The sequence below is a fragment of the Opisthorchis viverrini genome (genome assembly GCF_000715545.1).
Source record: "Opisthorchis viverrini unplaced genomic scaffold opera_v5_62, whole genome shotgun sequence".
NCBI lineage: Eukaryota > Metazoa > Platyhelminthes > Trematoda > Opisthorchiida > Opisthorchiidae > Opisthorchis > Opisthorchis viverrini.
In genome coordinates this window covers 1,432,211-1,450,725 of record NW_008751718.1, presented here as the reverse complement: position 1 = coordinate 1,450,725, position 18,515 = coordinate 1,432,211, and positions in this window count along the sequence as shown.

The following is an 18,515-nucleotide window of genomic DNA, read 5'->3' as shown; positions in this document are numbered from 1 at the left end:
GTTTTCGATCATCTGCACCGTTCGATCCTCTTTCAGTCGATAATTGCCTCATCCGACAATACACCTGAACTAGGCTGCACGGTTCCAAAACTGACAAGCGACTTTCTTCTGGTGAATCAGACGTCGTTGTTAACGCTCCTGCTTGAATAGCCTCAGCAACATGGCAAGTATTGATTGGTTCAGAGGCAACAACGGTGTTCAAAGCGCTGACTGGGAAGTAGAAAAACTGCGTTTATCTGGGACTCCACAGAAGCCTTTTCGATGTTACTAGGACAAAAACAGTCGCGGATGTCGAGTTCCAGTATCCAGATCGAGCACCTCGACGGATTTCTAGAATGCTGTGTTTTGTTGGCCACTAAACCCACAACGTAACGTCTCTGTATTCGCCGAGCCCTGAACTTTTGAAATCAACAAGAAAAAGCCCTAAATCCCGACACACTGCACCTTCCGTAGACAATGTCAACATTTTTTATGCCTGTCCCCTATCGCTGTTTTCTCAATGCTCATTAAAATCAGTACCACCTTTTCTTTTCCTAAATTGCTAGGTCATGTATCACTGAAACACTTACCAGTTATTTTGCGACCTTACAACCTATCAAAAACTACTTTTCTTCACATTTCGTAGCAACGCCACGTAGTATTATGTGTGCAGGCCAATATCTAAAGCACCCATTCGCATACTTCCTTATAAGCAATGAGAGCACGAAACTATCCGAGATTGCATCATGCATAGGATCTCGATAACGTCATCCGGCCAGCTTCCTTACCGGAATTTTCTTTTGAAACACCCTTTAAACCCTTTGTTTACCACCTCTGTGTGTAGTGCTGGTGCTTTTGTAGTTAGGCGTCTGTGGTTGAACACTCGCTAACAGTTTTCCACTCGTACTCACTGGTCCCCAGTTCCTAGTCCCAGAATCTTCGTTCAGGGCAGTCCCACAAATCTCCTTTGGTTCGTACTTCGGTTCCTTTTTTACGTCCCCAACTTTTCGGGGCCAGCAACAAAAGGCTGAATTTCACCTGCATTTACCCAACGTTGCTTGCCACCACAAAGAAAGCACTTGTAGCAGAGTCTGACGCACTATCATCAGTTGGTTCACGGCAGCCAGGATCGGATCGCAATACGGCAGCCGGTCACGTGTGTGTGGAAGATCTGGTACGTCTGGCATGAGATTCGGCCAAAGTACAAATGGCCAAGTTGCAGTGGCAGAAAAAGTGGAATGATTCACCAGTATAGGACCTGCGGGTCAAAGTGGATCCGGGTGTGGTGCGAATAGGGCCGTTACATAGGTCACGATGCAGGCTATTATAGAGGTGGACTGAAAGAGGTAGTGTCTAATCGATACGGAAGTAGGGATACCAACGAGGAAGAAAGGGAGCGAATCCGAATTCAAACCGTGTGCACTGCGTTTGAGAGCACTGGGTGGATAGTGAGAGAAAATTGACGGCCTATCATTGCACTCAGTGCGCCCGAGTAGTGGGCCGGTGTGGCACGAGGTTTGAACAGCCCAGACACAAGGCGCACACTTTTGAGAGCAGACTTACCGAGGACAATATAGCCTGTGGTGAGCCTAAATCAGCGTAGACGGATTACAAAGTTTGGCCAGCTCAAACTCGATCACTGCCATGAGCAAAGTGTGTCCGAGGACTTCCGCCTTGTAATGTTCTCCCAGAACAGTCTGTGGTCGAAGAGGCGTCCAAACTGTTCACATGCCAAGGACATTTTTTGCCATTTGCAAGTAAATCGAACACGAAATCCACCGGTCATCCGAACGTTTTCACCTTACTGCTTCCGTTCCATCCTACCGCTCCATCTACAAGAAGATGTCCATTAACATGTTCAAGAGAAGCTGGAATTCGGGTTGATCTATGAAGTCAAGAATGCGCGCTTGTCGAAAAGTCGAATGGGAAGTAGCTATTTCTTGTCGATTTTCAGGATTGAATAAATTGATCTTAAATTAGGTCCTGGTTGTACTTTTGCTTGCGGAGAGTTCCGACTCGCGTAAGCATTGTAGATATCTCACGGTGCTCAACTTGCGCAACGTATAATGCAACTAGCTATAAAGAACCAACAGAAAACAGCGTTCATGCTTGGGATACCTATTTACTCTCCGGCGCTTGCTGCTCTGTCTAACGAAGTGGCTACACAATGTTGCCGTGTACGAGGATGACATGATCGTACATAGCAATTCCGAATAAGAATATTTCATTCACTTAAACGTCATGCTGAAACGTATTCGGAAAGCTGGCCTTCTGGTAAATGAAGCCAATGAAGCCAGTGATCGGGTTGTCGGTTCGGTCTTAAAGCGGAGTGTTTTAACCAAAAATGAGCTGAATTACAAAACCACTGAGAGAGAATGTTACGCGGTAGTCTGTGCTCTGAAAAATATGAAGCCAAACTAGTTAATAAAAGTTGCACGTCGAAGCCGATTGGAACCCTGTTAAGTAGATCAGGGCTGCCAGAAATACCCACGGAAAGCCCGTGCTCTGAGCGCTCATGCTATGACTGGCTGTGCCAGGGACCTCTAAACCTCTACAAAACACACATGTAGTGGTGGTTTGTGTCCATCTACCATCAACCCCTCCCCTGCCCCAATTGTTGACTTGTACCACATTATATCCACAATAACTGCCTCTCCTCATCCCTTAAATTTGTAATGGGTGTCTCCAACCTGCCGGATATTCCTGATCTCCCATCACGGGCCGTAATTATTACGCATGGCTGGTTGCCAAACTTAGTGTAAATGGTTGGTCCCCAATTGAACGTAGCCCCACTCTTGGTCTTCGTAAGCTGGGCCTAGTGTTCTCAAACGATGCTCATCTTGCTACAGCTGCAGTTGGTCCACAATTCCAAGAAGTGATCAGTGCGTCGTTCTTTTGCAACACAGTCAATTACAGTCTATGTGCTTCTTCGGGTCCTTCTATTTTTCACATTCTCCTTCTCTAAATTTTTGCACGCTCATTCATTCGGGCTTCCCGGAACTAAAGCGACTTCTTCTCGGCAAACAAACAGTGCATTTCTGACATCTACGTAAACCTACTGACTGCTGTCCAACTTGTTTCGCTCATAAGCCGTTCTCACCCCAGTATCTCTCGCAACAATAATTTACTAAAAACATTGGATGCAAAAATACACCCTGGTAGCAGAGTATCGGAAATCTCCCGTTTTCTCGTTGATAGTTTTCAGCAACAAGGTCTCAACTGACCGAGAATCCTTGCGAGTATTTCAAACACCGAGAATACAGTACCGTCCCCAGAGCCACTTCTTGTCCCAAATAATTCAGCCAACTGCTCCATGGGCGACGTAACTTAAGCAAGCACTCAATCGCTTGTTCGCGCTCCATCGAAGGTTGTCTTATCACAGATTCTGTCAGTATAGCGGGCCATCCGAACGTCCACTTCACTGGCTGCTACTTTTCCCTCCCTCCCAAATTTAACCCATACCCCTGCAGCATATTCCACAATTCCTGACAGTCACGATAGCCATCTGTCCCTTAGCAAATTAACCATTTCCATGGGTAGTGTTGTGGGCTTCATCAAAACTTTAAGGACTCCGTTGCGCCGGGGCCGGCCTTCCAGCCCGTGTTCTAAAACAAGATTGTTATTCTAAGCTTTGCCCATTCGACAAAGTATGATATCGTCCCATCCTCCTAGAGGTAATCCATAATCCGACAGCACCTCAGATCCGGATCTGGGCAAACTACTTCCAACTACAGTGTGATCCGTCATACCTACCTTTTATTTAGAAACCCTTAACGTCTGATAGAAAGCATATTAAGCAGTTTCCTCATAGCTTCAAATGCCATAGATGACCTGCAGAACGGATTTCTGTTTCAGTGGCTGCCAGCTCCACCTCTCTGAAAAAATCACAGCAGCGTACGAAGCTAGGCATTCCGAAGTAACAGTTAACCTGGATACATAAAAAGCTTTCGACCAGGACCCTCACGTATCCCTGTTAAGGCCTTCCTGTTTGCAGACAATCTTAAACTGGTGTATGAATTTCCTCTATCTGCAGAAGCTTTTAACTTACACCAGATTAAACAAAACTTGTACTCACTGACTTGCTGGACAAAGGACTCTGGCCTAATGTTTCCTTCCGTAAAATTCCGACCAACATCCTGCTGTTGCTCCCTCTCCGCTGAGGCGTTCTCAATTAATAGGAATCCTGTCACCCACTCCACAGAGGTAAGAGCTCTCGGTCTCCGATACTATCGTACGTGCAGCTTTTCCAAGAAAGTCTAATTCCAGGTTGCCCAAGCCCGTGGGCGTAGCTTTTCATTGTTGCGCTCTTTTCAAATTCGAGACACAAAAGTTGTAATTTTTAAGCTGTACGCGACCAGTCATAGAGATCTGTCTCCCAGTCTCTTCCTTTTATAGCCATGCAATAGACTACCACTCGAAAGCGTCTAAGGCACATTCACGAAAAAGCTATTTTCATGGTCCAACCTTCTCTCCTACCGCTCTTGCTGTCAAATTTTAGGCGTTGAACCGCTACGTCTTCAATGTTTCAAGCTTAATCTAGCCCTCTTGCACGGCTTGCTGCACAAGAATTCATTTATAGCAGAGGCTAGGCTAGATATTCATTAGCGTCTTTGCTATGGATTCTGTAATCATATATTGTTATCCCCTTGACTTACTCCAAACCACTATAGTATGTTAAATACCTGGCTGATCTGGATGTGTGGTGGTTTTAGCACAGTTGATTTTCCCCCGGACAAGTTCCCATTTCGGATCACTCTGTTAGCTCTCTCTAATGACGTGTGACCTGCTTTCTCTAGCTCTCACGCAAAACAAACCGCTACGCATTACTAGAGTGCATCACACACCAATATATATAAAACATGTAAAGATGTGCTCTACACCCCACGAAACGCTCACCTGTACAACATTGCGGTACGACTATGCTTGACGTGTTAGCTCACACCGGTGCACAGTCACAGTTTAGCCACAGTACTCTTGCTCTGAACATCTTCATCTCTGAATATACATTTCTACCATCCTGTTAGTAGCTGCCATTACACTTCTATTGCAGTGCCATTGCCTACTACTCGGCCTGCCTTTATCAGTGTCTGTTTGCTGGTTGCTTGACCAAAATGACTGAGATGTTTTGCTGACCCGGGCTTCCACCCGACCGGAAAAATATATGGTAGCCAGAGTGCTTCAATAATGCACAAGCCGCGTTTATGTATGGCTTTTCAACTAGCAGTTCTGGTAGAATGCACGAGGGATAAAGACCTTCTGTGGTCGGACGGGTACGCCCTGCGGGGAGGGTGGACTTGGCCGCGTCCTGGACGCACGCCCATAATTTCCCTGAAACCGCGGTTAGAAAAAGGGGAAATTTAACATAACGTTTTACATTTGATGTTAATTATTCCAGCCTTTAAGATCTCCCCACGTTGCCGCAGTTCTGCTGAAAATTGTTTAAATATGCCCAAGTCCCACCGTGGGTGCGGGATCCATATTTTCAATGGCTGCTGTGGCTGAGCACGTTTATGAATGTGAGGGGTGATTTTGCACAGAAGTTAGCTTCTCCACGTTTTTCCCCTTCAATGCATTTCAAATCGTTTGGGGACAGCAACGTCCAGACAAATTCCAAAAAGAGCAGGAGCGTGCTCTTTCATATGAAGAAGCGTTCCACCGTTGTAGCAGGACATCCCTGTAGACGACATCAAGGCCGTAAATTTGCCGCACCTAGTTAGTTAATCGTATTTTGTGTATGCTGATTTCGGCTTGACATTGGGGCGCAGAAACAATTATATGAATTGTAAGCGATGCAAGATTTACCACAGTTGTGGCCTTAGTCGCCCCAAGCGCCTCTCGCGCTTTATTTCTGACGCATTTCTCGTCGTCGCTAAGATCCTTCGGTAACCTGGTTGTTCTCCTCTGAATGCATTATCCCCATTAGTCAGTCCTTGAAGACCCTTGTGCAGTCGCTGCATTTCAATTTGTGAACGCGGTGTTTGTCTTCCTGCTGAGATCCAGAGAGTGGATCATTTTGTAGATTTTACGATGACTGTATTGGAGCGATTTTGGACGACATAAAGACGACCACAGTTTTTGCAGCATGCGGCTGTCCATACTTGTTCCATATTGTATCCTAATGTAAGAGTCAACCACATTCTTAAATGACGCCTAGTCATGTTATTTATGTATGCCGTCTCGATGTTAACTCTACCTGTCTTTCGGGCCACTAAACAGGGAACCCGTGTACTCATGATCTTTATCTGGCCGGAAACTTACAATCCAACACTCGCGAACACTGCACTCTGATTGGTGGACCAGTGTAGCAGAAGTGGACTAAGCAGAGGGCGGTTGTCACCTTTCCATCAGACTGAAATAAGCAAAAATGCGCATTGTACCGTAGCATGCGCTATATCACTATTCAGGTTACACGAAGAATGGATATACCGGATAGTTTGTAAATGCTCCCATTTACATACACTATCTGCATTGCACTTTGTGCCGCCGTGCTGCACAGAGCGCGAGCATCAAATCGTCTGAGAGCTCCCAGAATAGTTTACTTTTAGACTCATGCCCATGAGCGGTCCTATCGCTCACTGCTACAACTGCCGCCCGTAATGAGAAGCTCCTCCATGAGTGTTTCCAAGTCGTTAGTAGAGTTTGTTGTAATATTTCCTGCGAGGACCATTTGTGTAGCACCCAAAAATGTCTAATTTCTGGCCACTGACAAATCGTGTACCGTTGGTGGCTTCGTTTGAAGGGCAAACACCGTTCAAAAATTCATAAATTATAAAGTTTCTTATCACATTAGGATTCTACTGGGTTCCGCTTTGTTCGACAGACATTGGGTGATGCAAAGTTTCTTGGACCTAGAGTGACATCGTAACAGCTTTCCTATTAATTTTTTGTTTCACTTGTTTATTTTTCGACTTTTTTATCATTCTCTACACGTCAAAGGCCGCCCCGTCCCATAGTAGTATACTTGCATGTGTGCATCACTTACCCATTAGCTCATGCTTGTTCTTCCCTCGTCTGTTTCGCCTACTCCCAATTGTTTTGTCGTGGTTTCCGTGATGGCACCGCCAAACGGTTCACTAGACTAGCTCGGATGACATGCGGCCGGAAAACACTTGAACTTCATTTAATTTGAAGGCCTTTACCTTAATAATAATAATATTTATTCCCAACTTGTGGGTGGCATACCGTCCTGCGTGATCATGCGTTTACGTTCAGAATGGGGCGTGACTGGGGGATTTGCGGGTAGTGGGGATCGCGCGAAAAGAGAACAATGTCATAAACAGTGGGAAGTATTCGATTAAATAACAATAATAGGTTTCGTTCGCAACCTGTGAGGAGCAATGGGCATGAGGAACGACTAATTAAAAAACTCACTCGGCTGACGTGAACTAAAACTGAAAACCATTGCTGGCCATGAGTAACCTTGGGCGGTTGTGTAAATGGCCGGATTCACAACGAGCAAAAGTGGGCTGCAGGCTATTGACACGCCGAAGTTGAGTTCGCCGAAACTATAGGGTGTTCGAAGTTGCCATTTTTATGTGAAGTTAGTCTAATCAATTTGCACCCTCCCGCGACATGCTGCACGTAGTATTTTGTTTAAGTGAGCGAAATGTCAAGGTCATTGACCATCGTCGATTTGGATTTTTTTGCCGGTTTACGCGACATAAAACAAGAAATCGCACTTTAGCTTATTTTGGTGTTCCGCAGTGCTCCTGAAGAATAAAAATAACATCATAAGAGTATTTAATACAAATGCCACCGTATAGGATCAGTCGCAGGCGCTTGTTTGCTTTAGACACGTCAGATTTAATCAATGGGATAATTTTGTTTGGTGAACCTGCTCACAAGACATTTTCCCCATGGATCTCGTGTTCCATAAGTGCAATAAAGTTAGATTACAGCACAACCTTGCAGTGGCAGTGCGAGGACACCTGTGGGTGATCCTCTTTCCCAGGTATGCATAGCTAGCCTGTAGATAATACAGTGCTGCCAGAATGCTGTGGGCGTCTTTCCTATTATAACTATGACGTTCTACAGATGGCGACCACCAAACATGAAGCGGTCACCACGATGACGGTAGCCTCCTCGACTACCTATTGTAGCTGCTGGATCCGTGTCTATCTGCGACGCTAATTACGGTTCCCCACATATGCGCGGCAGCCCAGTCCAATCAGCAACGACGGACCCTTGTACTCGTATTTCTACTAGTTTTAACCCATCTCGAATACTTGTTGTAATTGCCAGGCCCGCGTTTATGTGCAGCGTTGATAATGAGACTGCACCTATGCACAGTAACATAATCCGATTTTGAAAATGAGACTGCACCTATGCACAGTAACATAATCCGATGGTCAATCACGGTCTTGTATACCGTTGACTATACGCGATCCCGGTTGTCTTCGCTAGCTACAGTAAACGTCAGTGCAATATATATGCCGACCGGTAAAAATAAGGCCTCAGCTATACATGATATCCACATCCGACAGCCTGTTATACACACAACTGTAAACGAGGTCATCAAACTCGGCTGTTGATCGTACCTGTTGATTCAGCGTCCTTGTACATACATACCTAATCTGATGGCGACCGATTAACCAAATACTCAAAACTGTACGCGATATCGTCTACCTTGACTTGAAACTGGCAGGCCAGTGCCTATATGCGACGCCGTTTAGTAGGCCTGGGCTATGCGTGACGTCTTAACGACCAACGGCTGCCCGTCATACTCGTAACCGCACTTGATATCGCCTACCCTGGCTGCTTATCGTAATTGCAGCAACTGAGTCTATGTGCAACGCTTAGTATAAAGCTGAGAGTCTTTCATACTATACGCAATGCCGCTTATCTTCGCTACCTACTGTAAACATCACTCCAAAATACATGCCGACCAGTATAAACAGGGACTCAACTATGAGTGATAGCATAATCTGACAGCCTGTTATACTCACAACTGTACTCGAAGTCACCTAACTTGGCTATTCATCGTCGTACTCATACTTACTCGATGCCGTTTATGTTTGCTACCTTCAGTAAACATCGCAACTGTATTTGACGTAACATACGTGACTACCTATGGTAGCTGCCAGGGCCGCACACATGCTCGTAGCTAACCATAATGCCCCGATAACACATAATAGACTAACTCAACGATCAGTGGTGTTCATCACCTGTCAAACTGCAATCACCACCTATTTTGATAGCGCAATCCCAACTCTACCCTTGATTGTAGCCCCTCGACCAATCCCTCCATTACCCGAAACAATGAACTGTCGCTCACCTCGACTACTTAGCGTAACCGCTATTCGCGACACAGATTTTGGGGCCTCACCTATGCACGGCAACGGAATAAAATCGCCAACCACGGCGCTCCATAACCATACCGCTGAAACCGCCCCCGCCATGAATTTACGAAACCACCATTGGCAAATTGCGTTTTATTCATTGGCGTCACTGATACACGCTTCATTTGTAGTCGCTCCATTTTTCATTTCCTTAAGATCCACTTCATGGGACAAGGATTCTGTAACGGAAAATGGGCAAGCAATTAACCTTCTGGAACAGCATTTAAGCATCTGGATGTAATGGAATTTTATTTGTTTGCTTACCTAGTGCTTCATAATTCCCATTACCGTGATTAGGGATAAATGTATTGTCGTTGCGGATTGCCATGGGTTCATTGGTTCGGCGTTTGAGGCCTTTGAGTTACAATCATATGAATTCCTCGTCATCACGGGATTCGAAAGCGAGGTCTGCAAAGCGTATGCTAAGAAATTAGGCCTCAAAATACAGGTCTCCACTAACTCCGAAACTGGACAAAACATTTTGATTGTGACTGTCTTACGGGGTACACTCGGTTTGTCCTCCACGGACCGATCAAAATCAACATCAAAGCAAGCTCTTTTAGCTGATCAGTAGGTAGACTGATCGGCAACTAATGGGAATAGTTTAATTTATACATGTGCACTCACTTGGTGGACGCGCCTGAAGATTTTCTCCACACAGCGGGCGGGGCTCATTGCCGCGGCAATAACGGTGATACGGAAGTCGATCACGTTGACACCACCAATCAGCGGGGTCAGTTGGCTGGCCACAGAGACCACAGGAAACAGCGTTGTTTGACGTCGAACGCCATCGTGGTTGTTTGCGGTTGCCATCTATCACCAGAGGCTAGTTGTCCTGTGCACTAATTGCATTTTGACGCAACATCAGCTGGCTTTGGACAATCAGACGCTTTATTCACCCAGCAGCCTTACGCGGATCCAGCAGCTTCAGTTTGCCAACCAACCGATCAAGCTGCTTGTGCAAATGCTCTATTGGTGATGGATCTGGCTTTGGAACCAGAGATAAAGGTACTCCTTCCTCCGGTAGGTTATATTCGGCAAGCCACCTTTGATGGATTGGAAATTGACCTAGACACTGCATGTTCGATCAATCAACTTACCGCATGGGAACGAGTGGCCTCTGAATACTGAAAATAGGTGTACACAAGGCAGCCACATTGATTGGTAAAATATGCACGTGCAGGTTCCGGCCGAGGTGTTTACTGTCTGAGAACATTTGGGGGTTTGTACCACAAACTGACTGTTACTAACAACGGGCTTCTCACCTTGAAGCGATCTGTCTGCTTGTATAGCAGATTTGGCGTGCATATTCCAATGTGCCTGAGAACCTGATTAGCGGCGTATGTCGTCATCCGGGAAACCACACGTAGAACGTAGATATCTCCCTCCCGAATTTCTCGACGGTCACAACAATAAGTGGTGTGCATTTCATATTCCCGCATTAGCCATTCGCTGTGATGAGCGACCTTCAGAACGGCATGCTCTAGGCTATCTGAGTGATGCACGCGCCTCTTCAAACGCCCGTTGGCGTTCTCCAGGCGGTTGTTGGTCACATTCCCAAAATGTACCAACCCACGTTGTGCATGAATGGCCCACTTTCGAGTGATATGGAGCCAGTGGGCAGTCAAATAAGAGACAAAACTAGGATCTGTTCGCCTCAAGATTTGCAAATCGTGGCGAAATCTACGGGATTAGTGTTTGGTGCACAGTCACTTACTCAGCTGCATTATCAAAGCGGGCCATGCGGTGGAATATGTGTCGACTGTGGTTGGAAATTGTCTGCAAAAGTTACACCAAAGCTATGAAACATACGTGCTTCCGGATGGCTTGCCGTGCGTGAAAATAGCACAGCATTACGTCGCAGCCAAATACAGCTTTGGCAGCCCGCATCTGTGAAGTCATTTTGTCCATGACGAACGTTTTGACTGCATATTGTCCACCCATCATATCCTTGAACAAGCTGAACAGCTTGCGCAATGGCGCAAAATGCTCGCTTTCGACAAAGGCATACATTACGGGTCGACCGATCCCCATGCCATCTGTCACAAGGAATGTATAAAGCTTGTAACTTAACAGCGAACGTCAGTGGCTCGAAATTTATTTACCCAAGACGGTTAGTACCGTGTGTAGCATCAACGTTTACAACGTCCGGGAAACGTCTAAAGAGTGCTATCTGCTGCGTTCGAGAAAAGCACAGGTGACTATATCTGCCACCCTCCGATTCCACCAGCAGCACGCGACCGCACTCTCGAAACTTGGCTATGATGGACGACATATCATCTAAGAAACCAACTAAAAGGTAACCAGCGACCAACTTAACAATGGGGGTCGACACTTGACGCGATAGTTACGCACATCCTTGATAGTGAGTACCTTTCCAAAGTGGTCGGCGACGTACTGCCGAATCTCCGATGACGGAGCACCGTATTTCAAAAGGGTAGAACACTCCTTTAATTCATCATTTGTCAGTCGCCGGTTGATGGGGAGCCTGTCAAAAATAAACTTGCTGCGTGGATGGTTGTGCTCCAGGTAGTAGGAAGTAACCCTCAAGCAGTCATGGTACCGGCGAACGTGGAACCTTGCCGGACAATCAGTACGACGTGTGCTACAACGTATACACAGTCAACCATTAACTTACTAGGTGCGACGAATTCCACGGCTTCTGCTTCGTCTGCAGGGATGTCTGCCGCAACGGTAGGAGGCGTTTTCAAACAAAAGTAGCAAATTGCTGCTCTTTTTGGAGTCTGTACGGACGAAAACAACGAAATGTTTCGTCTGGTACTCTTTCAAAGCGACTTGAAATGCATTAGAAAAAAAAAACCTTTGACCAGCTAAATTCTCCACAAAATCATCCTCTGCATTCACGTGCTTAGCCATAGCAGCTATTTAAAATATGAATATTGCGAATCTTGAATATCGTGTGGATTGAGTAGATTTAAACAGCTTCCAACAAAACTGCGGCCGTTTGGGAAGATCTCATACGCCCGAAAAATTACCATCAAATGTTAAAACTCTATGTTAAAGTTTTCCTCCTTCGAACAACGGTTTCAGAGAAATTTTCGGCGTGGGTCTGTCCCACGGCCAAAAGTGGAGGTGGAGATGAGATATTTCGAATAGGGAGAACATGGCGAATTGGCCTCAAAATGTGGCGCAATCTGAGAACAAGTAGACTCACTGGTTGCACTGTCGTAGGGAAGCCATATGCAGGGGGTTAGGTTAGATGGGGACACACGAGTGGTTGAATTCGAACGAGTAGTCAAACAGGTTGGAATGAATGTCATGGAGGTTGTTGGGGTCTGTTGGGGAGTTTGTCGTGTTTGTAGTCAATGGAACGAGTAGGCAAGAGGGCTCGGTTGGGAGGAGGAATGGAACAGTTGCTGGTGTGCCAGCAAACTGAGTATGGCAGTGCCGTGCCACCACTGACCAGACATACTTCATTTTCTGGACAGCCCCGTGACCGTCACCACATTTGAGATGATTCGGCTGGGATGTGCAGTTCATTGGGCAGCGGTATTCATTTCAGCCTGGTCGAGGAATCAAGCTGGAATGAAACCGATATCGGATTGTAGATTTTCTTGGTCCGCTTGGTGTTCCCGGGGTTGTAGATCATAGGCCAGTTGGAGTGGATATCAGCTAACCAGGTCGCCCAAAACGGGCACTTCCGAAGATAAGGGAAGATGAGGGGATTGGGGGAGATTCGCAAAACATGGTGAGTTTTAAGGGATATAAAATGGGATATTATGCAATAATATACACAGAATGAAAAACCCGACGTCTGCTGCAATTAGGGTGATGACAAGTGATTGTATGGAGTGTGAAATAGATAGATTTGTACTTAGCAGGGCAGCGACCAGGGGTTGAGTTTGCTAACATACGATATTACGTTACAAATCGTCCAGTAAAGCCGATATAAGCGCGCAGAAGCGTGGTATGGGAATCAGATGCATAAGGGCTGGCGGGACTGGACTTCTGAGAAAACTGGCTAACCTGGTGTTTATTATACGAGTTGGGTAATATCAGGAAAGAACATGTGTGCAAGAGAAATAGTCACTAGTCTCCGAAGCACTGCTATCAGCTCTAATCTGTAGATGGTGCATAGCGATGAAGACTTTCGTGTAAGCCACTGGGAGCGGCGAGTAGATGTATTCGCTGTTTGGATGACGAAATGGGCTTTGGCGAAGGCAGGTACAGCATTTTCTCGCCGATGTAAGCCATGGGCATTGCAGAGTATCTTTTATTTTTCTATTGTTTTTTTACAGATGAGAGGCCGGTTTTTTCATCTGTGGTTTATGGCACTGCCAGGTGCATAACTCAACCGAGACGAGCCCAAAACTAGCAGCAACAAACAGAAGACAGGAGTACTTTTTTGATTTTCTGAAGTTAAAAGCCAGACTCAGAGGGGCGATCCTCCCTGAAGGGCGCACTGGTCCACCACACGATGTTTTCTTACCTCGTGCATGCCACCAGATTTGCCAGGAGGAAAACCACCCAAGCTTGTCGAATTATTTTGACTGTTTACACAATATGTTAAGGTTTGATGAAATCACGTATGTTTTTATGCGACGGATAACTGTGCGAACAGAGCGGGATAGTTGTGACCTGTGTCATCAAGAAAACTTAACTCAACAGCACGGTGCGAATGCATGCCTGACTTAACGCCTATTAATGATGGTATTACCAATAACAGCTTTATTCCGCAGTCTCTAGGGAGCATATCAACTGAGGCCTTCAAAATATGAACGTGGCGGAGAACTACCAAACGGGGGAAAGTACGATCAACGATGTGGGCCCTACCAGGTGCTAAGTACTCGTCCATTGTGGAAACCATAAGCATAACAATGGGGAACGTGTTCCGATTAGCCCAGTGATAAAGCTGGTTAACTCGAATTAAACTGGAAAACCGTTGCTGGCTATGGGTGACCTTGGGCGCTTAAGTAAATGGTCACGGAAAGCACAATTGAGATAAAGAGATGGAGCAATTCAAAGTGGAGACAAAATGCAAGATTAGTCTGAAACATACGGCATAAGCTAAAAATGGATGAACAAACTAGTGTCACATACGAAGGGTGTAAAAGACATTTGAGGTAGTGATAACGCATAGCCCTAAGGGTCAAAGCATAAGTGGGCGAGAATGCACAGCCAGAAGGACGAAGGAAATAGTTGTGAGCACACCGTCAATTAGGTATAGCAAAGCTGTGCCATTGTTTCACCGGCATACGCTGGTTTCTAGACAACCTCGTAATGGACGTCATTTCGGAGATGCCCGTGCCGAGGACGTGGGATTCTTCAGGCGAGGGGAATTTTTGTTGGCCACGGAGGCCCACTGGCTCAAAACGAATCCGATGCAGAATCATAGTCGCCGCAACCCATTGGCACACCCAAATTGAGTTCGCCGAAACCATAGGGTTTTCGACGTTGCTATTTTAATGCGGAGTTAGTCTAATCAATTTGCACATTCCCGTGACATGTACGCAGCATTTCTTAAGTGAGCGAAATGTCGAGGTCAGTAACCATCGCCGATTTGCATTTTTTGCCGGTTTACGAGACATAAAACAAGAAATCGCACTTTGGCATATTTTGGCGTTCCTTGGCGTTCCTGAAGAATAGAATATCATCTCCAGAGTATTCAACGCAAATGCCACCCTATAGGATCAGTCGTAGGCGTTTGTTTACTTTAGACACCTCAGGTTTAAAAAAATGGGATATTTTTGTTTGGCGAACCCGCTCACATCACATTTTCATCATGAATCTCATATTCCATTAAGTTCAATAAAGTTAGATTACAGCACAAACTTGCAGTGGCAGTGCGAGGGCCATCTGTGGATGATCCCCTTTCCCAGATATTCAGAACTAGCTTGTAGCTAATACAGTGTTACGAGATAGCTGTGGGCGTGTTTCCTATTATAACTATGACGTTCTGTAGGAAGTGACCACCATAAAGCCGCCACAACGATGACGGTAGCCGTTGTCACTCACCTCGACTACCTATTGTAGCTGCTGGATCCGTGTCTATGTGCGACGCTAATTACGGTTCCCCACATATGCGCGGCAGCCCAATCCAATGAGCAACGACAGCCTGCTGTACTCGTATCTCTACTAGTTTTCACTCATATCGACTACCTGTTGTGACTGTTAGGCCCGCGTGCATGCACAACGTTGATAATGAGACTGCACCTATGCACAGTAACATAACCCGGTGGTCGATTATGGTTTTTTATACCCTTACCTGTACGCGATGTCGGTCGTCTTCGCTAGCTACAGTAAACATCAGTGCAATATATATGCCGACCGGTAAAAGTAAGGCCTCAGCTATGCGTGATAGCCACATCTGACAGCCTGTTATACTCGCAACTGTACTCAAAGTCATCTAAATTGGCTATTGATCGTACTTGTTGAGTTAGTGTCCTTGTGCATGCGCACAGCCAGAAGGACGAAGGAAATAGTTGTGAGCACACCGTCAATTAGGTATAGCAAAGCTGTGCCATTGTTTCACCGGCATACGCTGGTTTCTAGACAACCTCGTAATGGACGTCATTTCGGAGATGCCCGTGCCGAGGACGTGGGATTCTTCAGGCGAGGGGAATTTTTGTTGGCCACGGAGGCCCACTGGCTCAAAACGAATCCGATGCAGAATCATAGTCGCCGCAACCCATTGGCACACCCAAATTGAGTTCGCCGAAACCATAGGGTTTTCGACGTTGCTATTTTAATGCGGAGTTAGTCTAATCAATTTGCACATTCCCGTGACATGTACGCAGCATTTCTTAAGTGAGCGAAATGTCGAGGTCAGTAACCATCGCCGATTTGCATTTTTTGCCGGTTTACGAGACATAAAACAAGAAATCGCACTTTGGCATATTTTGGCGTTCCTTGGCGTTCCTGAAGAATAGAATATCATCTCCAGAGTATTCAACGCAAATGCCACCCTATAGGATCAGTCGTAGGCGTTTGTTTACTTTAGACACCTCAGGTTTAAAAAAATGGGATATTTTTGTTTGGCGAACCCGCTCACATCACATTTTCATCATGAATCTCATATTCCATTAAGTTCAATAAAGTTAGATTACAGCACAAACTTGCAGTGGCAGTGCGAGGGCCATCTGTGGATGATCCCCTTTCCCAGGTATTCAGAACTAGCTTGTAGCTAATACAGTGTTACGAGATAGCTGTGGGCGTGTTTCCTATTATAACTATGACGTTCTGTAGGAAGTGACCACCATAAAGCCGCCACAACGATGACGGTAGCCGTTGTCACTCACCTCGACTACCTATTGTAGCTGCTGGATCCGTGTCTATGTGCGACGCTAATTACGGTTCCCCACATATGCGCGGCAGCCCAATCCAATGAGCAACGACAGCCCGCTGTACTCGTATCTCTACTAGTTTTCACTCATATCGACTACCTGTTGTGACTGTTAGGCCCGCGTGCATGCACAACGTTGATAATGAGACTGCACCTATGCACAGTAACATAACCCGGTGGTCGATTATGGTTTTTTATACCCTTACCTGTACGCGATGTCGGTCGTCTTCGCTAGCTACAGTAAACATCAGTGCAATATATATGCCGACCGGTAAAAGTAAGGCCTCAGCTATGCGTGATAGCCACATCTGACAGCCTGTTATACTCGCAACTGTACTCAAAGTCATCTAAATTGGCTATTGATCGTACTTGTTGAGTTAGTGTCCTTGTGCATGCGTACCTAATCTAATGGTGAACGATGGACCTACTACTCAAAACTGTACCCGATATTGCCTACCCTGACTACTTATTGAAACTGCTAGGCCAGTGTCTACATCCGACGCTGTTTAGTAGGCCCCAGCTATGCAGTGTCCTGATTTAACTGCCAACGATCGCCCGTCATACCCAGAAATGTGCGCGCTCTCGCTTATGTCTGCTACTTATATCATCATGGAAATTTTGCCCAAATAAAAACTACCGATTGTTTACCAAGCTCTTCTTAAACGATGACTTCTCAGTCGGTTCCAAACTTTTTCCAATTGGTTGAAATTTTGATTGGGTTCGTAAATGAACATGCGGCAAGTTTGGTGTAACTGCGTGATTCTGCAGTTTCTTCAAGGGCCGGAATAGTAGGCCAATTTTAGCTCTTTCTCAAGCAAGGATGATTTCTTTATCTTTAAACGAGGGCGTATTTATAGTCTGAGTAACCAATTTGAATGCGCCTCTCGAGGGATCGTTTTTAAAAACGGAAATTCTGGTATAATGGCAACTTTCTGCCTGGCCTCCAACACAGTGCTAGTAAGGGTGGCATCTTCGAAGAACCAAAGTACCGGTTATCCTTTCAACTAGGTAGTTTGGTAGGTCAAGAAATCTCTAAAGGTCCTCCGGGTGTGCAGGCTCGGTGAACGAAAGCGGCAGCATTATCGGTTAGATGGTGGGAGGCCGTTCATAATTTTTGCGGGCTTAACAGATCGCCGGACTTAAGCTGATGGGAGATCCCTCACTGCAAATCTGTGATTAACCTGTTGCCTTTGCTGGACTAATTTTGGCTGTTGGTTGGGTCGGGCCAGACAAGGGATTGTCGGTTTGAGGCTAGTGGATTGGGCCCAAGTGAGCAAGTTCATGGGTACCAGAGACGCACATCACAGAGTGGGGAATTTGGGTCGATTCCCACAAAAGAGTGAGTTTGACGTGGATGAGATAAGAATAAGTTTCTGTTGCGACTTTACGCGGCCATCATTTTTGAGGCCCCTTACAATAAACCCGTCACGGCCCTACTGGAAAGGTTGCCACCCTCATGCTCTGGAAGCGTATTCAACAGTGTAGTCAACTAATTGTTCGTGCTTGGTGTAGGGATCTAGGTATCAATCTCTATGAAATGTTGACGATACCCAATGAGGAAAGTAGGCGTTGGACGGAGACAATAACTGCTCCGAGAGTGCCGCACACCAGAGCGTAAAATGGACGTGAACCTGATGAAAAGAAAGGGAAAGGATGTAACGGACAAAAGCGACTTCATCACGACTAGCACCATTGCGAATACATAACCACGGAATGGATGCCAGAAGGGACCTGGAGGTGGAAGAATAAGACGAGACATTAAAGATAAAAGCGGGCATGTTCCAAGAGGATCTTTGAAAATGGTGAACCAATTTTCGGGTGAAACCTCGGGTTTCCTAAGAAACATTATGGAAAATCTTATCATAATTCTGCCCGCAAAAGCTTCCTGAAACCAC